The sequence below is a fragment of the Mytilus californianus genome, unplaced genomic scaffold (assembly GCF_021869535.1).
Source record: "Mytilus californianus isolate M0D057914Y unplaced genomic scaffold, xbMytCali1.0.p SCAF_15, whole genome shotgun sequence".
Classification (NCBI taxonomy): domain Eukaryota; kingdom Metazoa; phylum Mollusca; class Bivalvia; order Mytilida; family Mytilidae; genus Mytilus; species Mytilus californianus.
The window spans coordinates 12,568,007-12,580,581 of NW_026262637.1; the positions used below are offsets into that span (position 1 = coordinate 12,568,007).

The window sequence follows — 12,575 nt, forward strand, 5'->3', positions numbered from 1 at the left end:
ACAAAAACGTACACATGAAGATATTTCCAGTGGAAGACCACCAGACCCACTCTCGCTTCACTCATTCGTGGATGCATTTAGATTTTATATACGACGTGATTTTTCTTAATGACTCTCATAGGATTGTGTGTCGCCTTTTGTGTTTTCTTAAAAAGTATTGCATTTTTTCTTTAACTTAGTGCACAGTATTATTAAGGAAGTTGAAACATTTTGACAAACACATTTTTTTTCTGATTTGTTGCAACTTTTGAAAATACAGCAGATTTTTCACAGATTTGAAACTAGAATTCCACTTAATTACATTCACGATCCGATACCGGATCTTTGACAATCCGATCGCAATGCTTGACCATCGTAAGTTATTCTTTCACGAAAATTTTTCTCAATATACCGAATGACACGCGTGGTAGGTGACTTGCTCATTGAAATCGGTGTAATACGTTAAAAGAAGTAGATATATTATGGTATATTATGATATATTATCAAAATCACAAATGTGGCATCACTCATTCTTTGATTTGCAAATCTGTTACACTGAGCGTTAACGTATTTTCTATTTGTGTGTTACATATTCATAAAGTATAAACATCACTATAAATACATTCAATTATATATGTCAAACCGGTTTTAAAGCATTGAACTGCTATTTAAACTACCTACTTTTCGTTTATAATGAAAGTCATTTATTATTAATATTGGTATGAAGGCGATTTTGCTGGTTAGTTGTGTTCTTATTATAGGTGAGTAGAATACTTTGATTATAGTTTCTTCATCTTGTTGAAGGAAAAAAGTGGAACAGGTCATGTTTTAGTCCTCTATTTTGAAAACGATAACGAAAATGAATCATCGAATAACAGATCACTCTGAGTTTGATAAGACTAGTGTACGTAGAAGCATACTGTTTTATAAATTACAGTAGCATTACACAAAAAGTAATTGTTTTGAGCTTTTTGTTTTCCCGATGAAAGTAACTTTATGCAGTTTGCTTCTGCTGCGTATGTATATATGCTCGCTGATTCATTCATAACGAAGCATGACTACACTACTATAATATTTAAGACCAAAATTATTAGTTTGACATTAACTTAAGGTTTTCACCACAATGACTACATTTGATCTTCAGTTATTCAAAACAAATATACGTTTTAGTTTGCAGATGATAACTGAAAATTGCTTTAAGGTAGTAAAATCTAAAATTCATATATAATAGATCCTTTTCAAATTGTCCTAGAATAAAAGTATACAAACACCAAACAATAAATACAAACATATCTAGGTACTGTTCATGGCAAATAAAATTCCGGTGATAATTGTCATTCAGTTATGCCATAACCGATTTATTGTTACTATAAGCGCAATATCCTTTACAGAGATATCATATAACGGTCGATGTAATCATGTTTAAATTATCCTAGAATAAAAGTATACAAACACAAACAATAAATACAAACATATCTAGGCACTGTTCATTTTGCCGAAACTGTTTTTGTATTATTATTATTTTATTTAACACAATAAACATTCCAGAATACTGGACAGGAATATCCACTTGCTTATAACATGACCCATTCTATGTCATCACATCTGGCGCAAATATAAAATTTCAATCCTGGTATCTATGATGAGTTTATTGACACAAAAATCAAAAATCTGAAATTGGTTCCTCGACCGCTTATTGTAATAGAATTAAGGTTTTTTTTATCGAAGCAATTAGTAGATTAAAAAAAAATGTGTATTGCTATTTATGGTAAATAGGTTACAAATGACTTTTAAAAAAAAAGAAGAAAAAGTAACAGTTTGGTGGCCAACGAAGCATTTTCTCCTTTACTATAGCATATGAAATCGCTTTAAGTCAAATTTTGGCCTAAAGGAGTAATTGGCCATTTTACTAATAACACATTAGTTATATTATTTATAAGATTGCCTTTTTCTAAAATAAATATATTTGGTTTTTTTACACAAAGGTCACTTTATTTCAAATGTAAGTTTTAGTAGAGATCTTACACATGCTAACCTTAGCTGTATTATGCAAAACCATTCGGAATTTGGGTTCAAATGATGCTTATCAACATCATTCGTTATTTGGATTTTTAACTTTTTTGATTCGAGTGTCACTGATGAATCTGTTGTAGACAGAAAACCCGTATGAAGTACAAAACTATAAACCTGGTATCTTTGATGACTTGTTTTACGAAATTTTGTTCAAGACCTAGGTCGTTGTCACTGCTTTTGGATGTTTTTTTGCTAAAGCTATCGACCAGCTCAGCAGTAAGCATTCTGTTCTCGCATTATAGAAATTCTCTGAGATAACTTTTGAGTCCTTAAAAAATACTTGATTTTCACAAAGTTTGTTTCAATAAATATAGATTTTTTTCAAAAGTATTAATAGATATAAGAAGATGTGGTATGAGTGCCAATGAGACAACTCTCCATCCAAGTCAAAATTTATAAAAGTAAACCATTATAGGTCGAAGTACGACCTTCAACATGGAACCTTGGCTCAAACCGAACAGCAAGCTATAAAGGGCCCCAAAAATTACTATTGTAAAACCATTCAAACGGGAAAACCAACGGTCTAATCTATATAAAAAAAAACATGAAACGAGAAACACTTATGAACCACACCAACAAACGACAACTACTGAACATCAGATTCCTGACTTAGGATAGGTGCAAACAATTGCAGCGGGTTTAAACGCTTTAATGGTACCAAACCTTCACCCTTATCTGAAACAATAGTGTAACATCACAACAAAGAAAGACACACTATAAAATATCAATTGAAATGGCTTAACTCAATCAAAAGACATATTGAAACCAGTGAACATACACTGAACAAATAAATTTGATCTATGATACACTGTAAATACAAAATAAATAAACTAAGGGAAGAATAATTAAAGTAACATGTTATACCGCTGTGAACTGTTAAACAATTTAAGAAAAACAATATGCTTGAACAAAAATATCAGCCATTTGCAATAACTTTAAACACAGGTAAATGAAAATAATTTTGTTGTTAGGTATACATGTACAGTTCAAATGGAGAAAGGAAATATTTTTACAAAATAAATAATTTTGATGTTTATAGTACGAAGAAGAGAAAATTTATAGTAATACCAAATACTATAGCTGGTATATAGACCAGATATAACCCTGAAAAAGTAAACATTAAATGACAAAAAAGCATTACAGTTAGTATCAATAGGTCAAATAAACAAGAAAGTACGATTTGAGAGTACTTGCAGTTACTGACAGCTAGTTAAAAACCAAAAACAATAATAATAAAAAATCATGCATCAGAGACAGTTGTTTATCTTATCATTTCTTGTTTTCCTAGATTTCCAAATAAAATGTTTAATGAAATTATCATTTGTGTTTGTATGGTACTAATACTGTGAATTGTTAAATCTAGCGCAATGAATTGATGTTTAATTCATATGTGAGAGGTAATGAAATTCTAATTTGGAAAGTTTCATAAAAACTCGAAATTTTGAATTAAAGTCAAATTTCAAGATTTGAAACGGTACAATTTGAGATTATAGTCAAAATTTGATGTTTCCAAATGTAAACATTTGCCTTTGAAAAAAAAAGATCAATGAAACTTTTCTTTTTTCTATGTCCATAATACACTTTCTTACAAAAGATTGTCCCTTGACGTGTATAAAATTATATTGACACAGATTACCGAGGGCACTTCATATTTTCATAACATTCAACTGGTACACTCGAAATTGATATGTTGAAATTAAAAAGAATATATAAACGTTTGAGAGCATTAAAAACCAAAAGTTAAATTTCGCCTGAGTGGGTATGTTTAGTACTTTTGCATGATTCATAAACAGACAATAGAGTTGTCTCATTGGCACTCATACCACATCTTCTTATATCTAATAGAAATCATGTATCCAAGCAGATAGAGGGTATTGTGGTACTTGTGTGATAAATAGTAAGATAAGCATAAAATAAAATTGACATACATACGTTCATCTTTCTGTCCATTTTATTTGGGGAAGGATGAGCATTCGGCTTTCTTGACTTCCTCCAAAGTTCATTTGATAGATGTTAATTTGATAGAATATACAATTGCATTTCAAAATTTAACCTGAGGAAAGAAAAATTTTCTTTTAATTCTGATGTTTGTTGATGGCACCTGTAGGCATACCCTTTCAGCACAAGTCCGTACTGAATTAATGTTGTGTTGTTATCGATATCCTCACAATGATTTAATTCTCATTTTAGAGAGTGCAGGAGAGCCTTGTTCTACAGCAGACCATTTACCAGGTTTATATATTTATTTACTATAAAATTTTGTCATATGAAGTACATTCCAATTAAAATATTATTTACATTAATTTTAAAGTGTATTCAAAAATTAAAACAATTAGAATATCAAATGTAATGTTAGTGTTTACGAAAATATTCTTTTGCCGTCCTCATTTATGTGGTACTAAACTTACATATACACCGTAGGGTAAATGTACAGAGATGGGTAAAAAAAACCGGTTACTTTAGTTATCATTTAAGATTTATAACCATTACCGATTAGGCCAACTAAAATTAATTAGTAGATTTTCATCCAGCTTTTTGAATAAAATGGGGCGGGTGGGTGGATTTTATTTTTTAATTTTTATTTCCTCAAAAACCCTTTCGTAATGTGCTCTGCATAAGCAAGGGTATTAATAAGGTTAAGTCATGTACAGTTGGGTGCAGACCAAGCATTACATGTAGACGGGCAAAAAAAGTTAACGCGGCGTTTACTCGCGTGCACTTCAAGTAAACACCGCGTTAACTGTGCGTTAACTCCGAAATTTCAGTAGACATAAAAAGTAAACGGGCGTTTACTTTCGCGTTTACCTCCGCATTAACGCAAAATCAGTTCGTCTTCTAATTTTGTAAAGAGTAAACGGGCGTTTACTTTCGCGTTTACTTCCTCGTTAACGTGAAAAAGGCGTGTCTTCTAATTTCTTCAAAAGTAAATGCACGTTTACTGTTTGTAGTAAACGCGCGTTAACGCAAATTGTCATCGTATCCTGGATACACTGACCTTAAATATCAAATGATAAAGTACATCAAAATTAAATGACCAACTGTTCATTTTCGATTGACATTAACAGTTAATTAACAATGTTATAACACCTCTTTAATTAATTGAAAATTTTTTATAGTAAATTTCTTCTTCTGCACAAACAAACAGTTCAAGCATGTCCTTCTTTTATTCAAATAAATAAATCATCACCAAAATCCAGCAGTTTTCACATTTTAGACTGTCCGACTCAGGATGACTCGTTTAACAAAATCATTTGACCTCATTAACCGAAAACTGACCATATTTGCACTTCATCAAGTAAATATATATAGCCGCACAGTAATTCAGTTTTATTTTTAGGTCAGGGGGACTGTATAATACAAATGACAGCAATATTGGAAAACAATGGCTACAAAATGTTCTTCGCATCAATTTATAGTGCCAGCATGTCCTCTTTCTATTCAAAATATCTAATCGTAAACAAATATCAGTAGTTTTCATACCTCAGACTGACTCGTATAACAAAATTATTTGACCTCATTAACCAAAACTGACCATATTTGCACTTTATCAAGTAAATATATATAGCTGCACAGTAATTCAGTTCTATTTTCAGGTCAGGAGGTACTGTATAATAGAAATTACAGTAATATTAGAACACATTGACTACAAAATTTTCTTCGCATCAATTTATAGTGCCATGCAGTATGTCCTCTTTTTATTCAAAATATGTAATCATAAACAAATATCAGTAATTGTCATACCTCAGACTGACTCGTATAACAAAATCATTTTTCCGCATCAACCAATACTGACCTTATTTGCTCTTTTTCATGTAAATCTTATAGTCGCATAGTAATTCAGTAATATTTTTATGTAAGGATGGATTGTATAATACAAATGATAGCCATATTGGAAAACAATGACTACACAATTTTGTTCGCATCAATTTATAGTGTCAGCATGTTCCCTTTTTATTGAACATATTGAATCTTTAACAAATATCAATGGTTTACATATCTCAGACTGACTTGATAACAAAATTATTTAACCGCATCAACCCAAACTGACCATATTTGCTCTTTTTTATTTAAATCTTATAGTCGCATAGTAAATCAGTAATATTTTTATGTAAGGATGGATTGTAAATACAAATGATAGCTATATTGGAAAACAATGACTAAAAAATTTGGTTCGCATCAATTTATAGTGCCAGCATGTCTCCTTTTTATTCAAAATATTGAATTGTAAACAAATATCAGTAGTTTTCATACCTCAGACTGACTCATATAACAAAATTATTTGGACGCAACAACCAAAACTGACCATATTTGCACTATATCATGCAAATCTATGTAGCTGCATAGTAAATCAGTTATATTTTTAGGTCAGGAGGGACTGTATGATACAAATGACAGTTATATTAGATAATCTTTATTGCCAAATTACACCCAAAAGGATCACGCAATACAAACAAACAATTATAAAACAATGACTACAAAATTTTGTTCCCATCAATTTATAGTGCCAGCATGTCCTATTTTTATTCAAAATATTGAATCGGTAACAAATATCAGTTATTTTCATACCTCAGACTGACTCGTATAACAAACTTATTTGTCCGCATCAACCAAAACTGACCATATTTGAACCTTATTATGTAAATCTTAATAGCAACATAGTAAATCAGTTATATTTTTATATCAGGATGGATTGTATAATACAAATGACAGCAATATTGGAAAACAATGACTAAAAAATTTGGATCGCATCAATTTATAGTGCCAGCATGTCCTGTTTTTATTCAAAAATTTGAATCGTAAACAAATATCAGTAGTGTTCATACTTCAGACGGACTCGTATAACAAAATTATTTGTCCGCATCAACCAAAACTGACTATATTTGCACTATATCATGCAAATCTATATAGCTGCATAGTAAAGTAGTTATATTTTTAGGTCAGGAGGAACTGTATAAAATAAATGACAGTAATATTAGAAAACAATGACTATAAAATTTTGTTCGCATCAATTTATAGTGCCAGCATGTCCTCTTTTTATTCAAAATATTGAATCGTAAACAAATTTTAATGTTTTCATACCTTAGACTGACTCATATAAAAAAATTATTTGTCCGCATCATCCAAAACTGACCATATTTGCACTTTATTATGGAAATCTTTATAGTTGCATAATGAACTGTCACTTAAGTCAGTAGTTCGGGATGGTTTGTATTTAAAACAAAACTATAATATTTAACGGCATCATCCAACACTGACATGACTGATTTAAGTACATTATAATGAAAAGTATGAGAAGTTCTCTTCTTGGAATAGTGTACTGTTAATATATTATGGCGGTTAATTGATTTCGTTTGTAGCCTAACGTCCAGCGGCAAATATTTTTTTCATGTTCAGAACGAGTATATTTTTCGGACGTCCCAGATATCATATATAATCGTTATGGATAAGTATGTCTAAATTGACGAGATGGTACAAATGTACATACTTATACAACACCTTATCAATATCCCTATATATACACTGTATAATTTTCGATTGAAAATTTGGCAAAACAGAATCTTAAATCATGTAAATCCAAGGCAAACAAGTTGAATTACGATTATAATTACACCTTATATAAGTATACCGGATTTTGATTGGTTGTTAGCCAGTGTATTTTTCGCATATTCTAACATTTTTTCCTCATTTCAAACGAATTTGCCTGTTTTTTTTCACTACTGCCGGTGAATTTGCCTCAAATTCCCCTCTCTGCCGTGGTATTTGCCATTTTGGATATTCCTTTTTTACCCTTGCGAGCCTGTTCCCGCCAAAATTATTCGGAACCTTTCTCACTTTATCTCGACAACATGGTTAAGCACTATTGATTGAGTTAAACCGAAAACCGTCAGAAATATACATATAAAGAGGGGGAAAATATGTCTATACAAATGAACGATTTAATGATGGAATAACAATGACGTTTACGCATATAGATACCATGACGTTACAAAAAGACAGCACTAACGCATATAAGTACATGTATAATTCCCGCGGTACTACGATTTCCCTGCACATGTACAGACAGTTTCAATCAAAATCTATTCGGTGTAATTAAACAGATATATCATGTTATGGAGGGATATTTGCGATTCGTGTGCAAGGTGCAAATTGTTGTTATTTTATTAAATTACAATGTAACACATGAACATAACCAAAAGGAAGAAGTTGTTGGACACCACCTATTACTCGTAAACCAAATATTTCATGCTCTTCCCGTAATCAATCTCTATTTCTCGGAAGATACTGTTGTCATCATAGAGCAGCAGAATACGTCGATTTAATTATCTTGGTTAAATTACTCAAAGAATAACGAAAACTGACATTTGCAAGAGGAGGTTGTGAATGAAACTAAATTATCGGCGATAACGGAAATGAACAAAATCTGGAAATTGAAAATTTTCAAAAATTAAAAAAATCGGCGTGGGACGATTTCAGAGGGGCAGGTGGGGATGAAAATTTATCAATTAATTTTAATTGGCCTTAATACAAATACATGGTTTAATGTTATTTAACTCCTCATTTTGACATTGACTCTTTATTTAATCATTACAAACCTTTAGGACACTTACATGGTTGATAACAAGAGCAAACAAAAAGCGATTTTATGTAAAATCATGTTTATTGTTTGTGTTTCATAAATTCATAATGCATGTAGGTGATTTGTCTCCTTTTTACCTGCGTCACCTAGTAACCTCCCAACGCCGCCCGTCCGAAAGACTTAGGGTAGAAAACTTTCTTCGATTTATGCAAGGCTTCTATGAAAGGGAAATATTATACACATTGTCTGCAGCTTCATAATGTTGATTTGTAGCGGGTAAGCAATTTTTACATCTGCTGTGCAGCTACTTCCTGTTTGTCGAAAGTTTTACAACACCCATTGAAAAGGAAAACTTTCATCAAACTTTGCTTGGCTTAAATAAAAGGGATTGATTTTATATTTAGTCTGCATCTTCATATAAATGTTCAGTTTAAGAGGGCAACTTCTTTTTATATCGATAGTTTAAAATTTTACAAAACTCATTGTACTAGGAAAACTTTCGTTAAAAGTTATTGTCTTCTATGAAAGACTATTAGTCCCCGATGGTTGATATCATCAGTCCATTCTGTACTGGCATGAACATACGGATATTGTTTCATTTAAATTTGCAGTTATAAAATTTCGAAAGTCATTTCGATTATGGAATATTTCTCCCTCGTGCAAAGCTCTGATTCCTTGTCCGTTTTGGTTTTATCAGCTCTTCAACGTTTGTCAGGTTTTTGTTTTTTGAATATTTTGGCCTCGAGCATCGATATCGCTGAAAAGACATTAATTGTTGGAATGCATAACTGGTGCGATAAATTATAAACGTTAATGCTATTACAGATTTGATAAAGTGGCTAATGTATAAAAGACGGTTTTTTTCTGACTTTTGTTATTCATGCTATCTGATTCATTCCAGTGGTCAACATATGTAACAGTGAAACTGCGTTCGAAGATGGCAGCAATACTGTTTTAGTAAAATCGGACATGAGACAAAACTGTACATGTGAACTTTCTTTAAACGATCAAGATCAGCCATTTACTATTAACTTTCAAAGATTTGACGATCAGATAAATTCCATTCCGTCTAATGCTGACTGCGGTTTGAAACTAATGTTTAGTGTTGGACAAGATATTTTTGGGGAAGCTAACTGCTTCGGCGTTAGCAGTGTTTCAAAACTGATTGTGAAAAAAGATGTAATGACAATAAGATCAATGACTGTAAATGGAACATTGGAGGATAATGAAGGGTTTTGCATTGAAGTAAAAAAAGGTAAGTCTTATCAAATAGTACTTAACGTATGATACCGATATCAGTCATCTTTCTGGAATAACTGATTATCAAAACACTAGAAAACCAACAACAACATAACAAACTGCCGTATCAAGACAGCCAAAGCCATAAATGAATAAGATATTAGTAGTCGTTTTTACTAAAAAATCAATATTCTTCATTAAAAAAAATAATATTCCACAATAAATGAAGGTAAATAAGCACAATTACACAATGTACCAGCACTCAAAACTCATGAATGTTCATTTCAGAGAATCGTTTGATTCGGTGGCATAAATCACAATTCAGAAATCTGTGTTTTTGTCGTTCGTGTCATTTGATTTAAACTCCAAATATTATTAAACTGTATTAACTATCTCCTTGTTCCCTTTATACGGACTTCTTCAACAACGGATTGATCGCGAAGCAAAAACTGCTACATAGTTTTGAGGAAGAACGTCTACTTAAATTGACAACAAACACGTTTTACTTGTTGACCAATACGATGTATCAGAATCTGAACTCGCATGAAACATATTGTTGCTATCTTATATCGTTAGATATACGAATAGTCGGCTGATCTGTTAATAAACTTTTCTGTTATTTTCGCGATTGCATCATTTCTGAGTGTTCTTTTGCATGGTAAGTGATGCATGAATAAGAGGAATCGCTAACACATAGTGTCGCTTCATGCAGAGTTCACGCGATTTCCTCATGTTTAGGTTTTTCATGATTTGTATTTTCTAAATGGATTTACGAAATAAGAATATCATAAATATGTTTTCTTTAATTCATGTCTTATATATAATCAGCTGATTATGTGTCATTTAGATGGTTATCGTTAGGTTCAAGGTAGCTGTTCCACAATACAAGCATAACACAAGGAAAGGATTAAAATTTAAATTCAAACTTAGTATTTATGAGCTGCAGCAATCTTTTGGCAACCACCGCTTGTCAAAATCTACAACAACAATAAAATCAAAATGGTTGGTTTTATAAAAATACGCACAAAACATCAAACATAGTTTTGCCTAACCAACTGAAACTAGCTATAAAATGTAAAGATAAGAAGAAATTGTCTTATAAGGTTCGTGATTAATGTCATTATGTTGATTTGCGATATTGTGGCAAATGATGAACATTTTACCTGGGTCAGCAATCTCTTTGAAAACTGTTTTTAAAACAGTTAAATCAATTACCTGCAATTATTTATTCAAATCTATTATAAATCTAAATTGAAAAAAAATCAGGGTAAATTAAGGTATTCAAAGTTAATATTAAATAAAAACAGATACTATCTGCCATTAACACTAAATTCTATAAATTAAAAAAAATCTGGATATTTACTGAATAAAACCTTTGGCGATGTTTGTCACTTAAGACAAGCACGCTTACATATAACAGACTTAGGAACTTTCTTTAATCAGTGGGCTAATACCTGATAAACAAATGAAAAAATCACTTTAATAATTTTGTGCACCCGGAGCACATTTTCTACATAAAACACCATTCAACTAAATTCAAACAGGAAAAGCACTTTAAAACATAAAAATAAATTAAAGCAACCTTTTTTTTCATTCTACAATTTTCTGTATTGTCAGTTTTAGTTATCACAATAAGGCAACGTCATAAGGAATTCTTTAAATCAAAAGTATGGAAGACTGCTTTTTCTTTAAATGATTTTACAAACCTGTTCGTGCATTTTTCATTGTTATTCAACGCAAAAATAATTATCTAAGAAACCTGGGACGATCTCATTTCATAAAGAATATCTTTTTTATTTACTTATTCTCCGCTATGTGAGACGGTATAGGATGTCAAAAATTGATTGAATGAGTTTCTGCTTGTGTTGATTGGTTTTAAATGCTGAATAACTGAATAAATTGTAATTTTTATCGTTTGTCTCTGCAAATTGTAATGATCGTGCCATCTATTTAGATTATTGCATTTATACGTTTCTAATTTGCAGTCGATGTTACAGCAGGAAATAAGCTTAAACTGACGTGTGGTATTAACAGCACCCTTGCAACAATCACAACAACCGCATCAATGGAAACAACAACAGCTAGGACAAAAACCATTAGCCTTCTATCATTGACAACAACAACGTCTAAAAACAACATACCAAATATAACAACCACAATTAACTCTGATGAGTTAACATTTGCAACTAGTGCAAGTATAGATGGTATTGTGAGCACTAAACATGTAAATCCATATAAAGTAGATACAGGTTATTTATTTCAATGTATTTATCTTAGGTCAATCTGAGAATTTGTTTTCAATCACATTTGGTCAGTCAGTTCTATAGAATATCATTGATAAGGAAAATCACATAATGTTGATGAATTATTGCTTGGTTCTATGTGTATGAAGGCATTAACCTTTTTATTTACTTTCATTTAAATGGTGTTAAAAGACGCGGACCTTGCAGAAGTCACATATTGAGTTAAGATTTTATATTGGTATAAATAGCAGAACCATATTGGATATTTACGGCAAAAAGTTATTATATTGTCATAATATATTAATTACCCACACCACTTCATCGAACGCGGTCTCATCTCATGAATATTATTGACGGCTGGCCTCATTAATATAACGCCGGCTAGCTTCACACTAGTAAAATTTAACACTCAGTCTGGACACTTTGCATGCATAGCTGCCTGTCTTGACTTCCAAATGTTTTAT

At 31.4% G+C, this 12,575-nt stretch overlaps 1 long non-coding RNA gene across 1 annotated transcript; it reads left to right on the top strand.

The window, feature by feature from the left end:
* The first annotated feature begins 655 nt into the window (after positions 1 to 655).
* Positions 656 to 9,878, top strand: LOC127725898 (uncharacterized). The gene is made up of 3 exons (XR_007993266.1): positions 656 to 740; positions 4,243 to 4,284; positions 9,531 to 9,878. It is a non-coding gene; the product is annotated as an uncharacterized LOC127725898 (long non-coding RNA).
* The last annotated feature ends 2,697 nt before the right edge of the window (positions 9,879 to 12,575 follow it).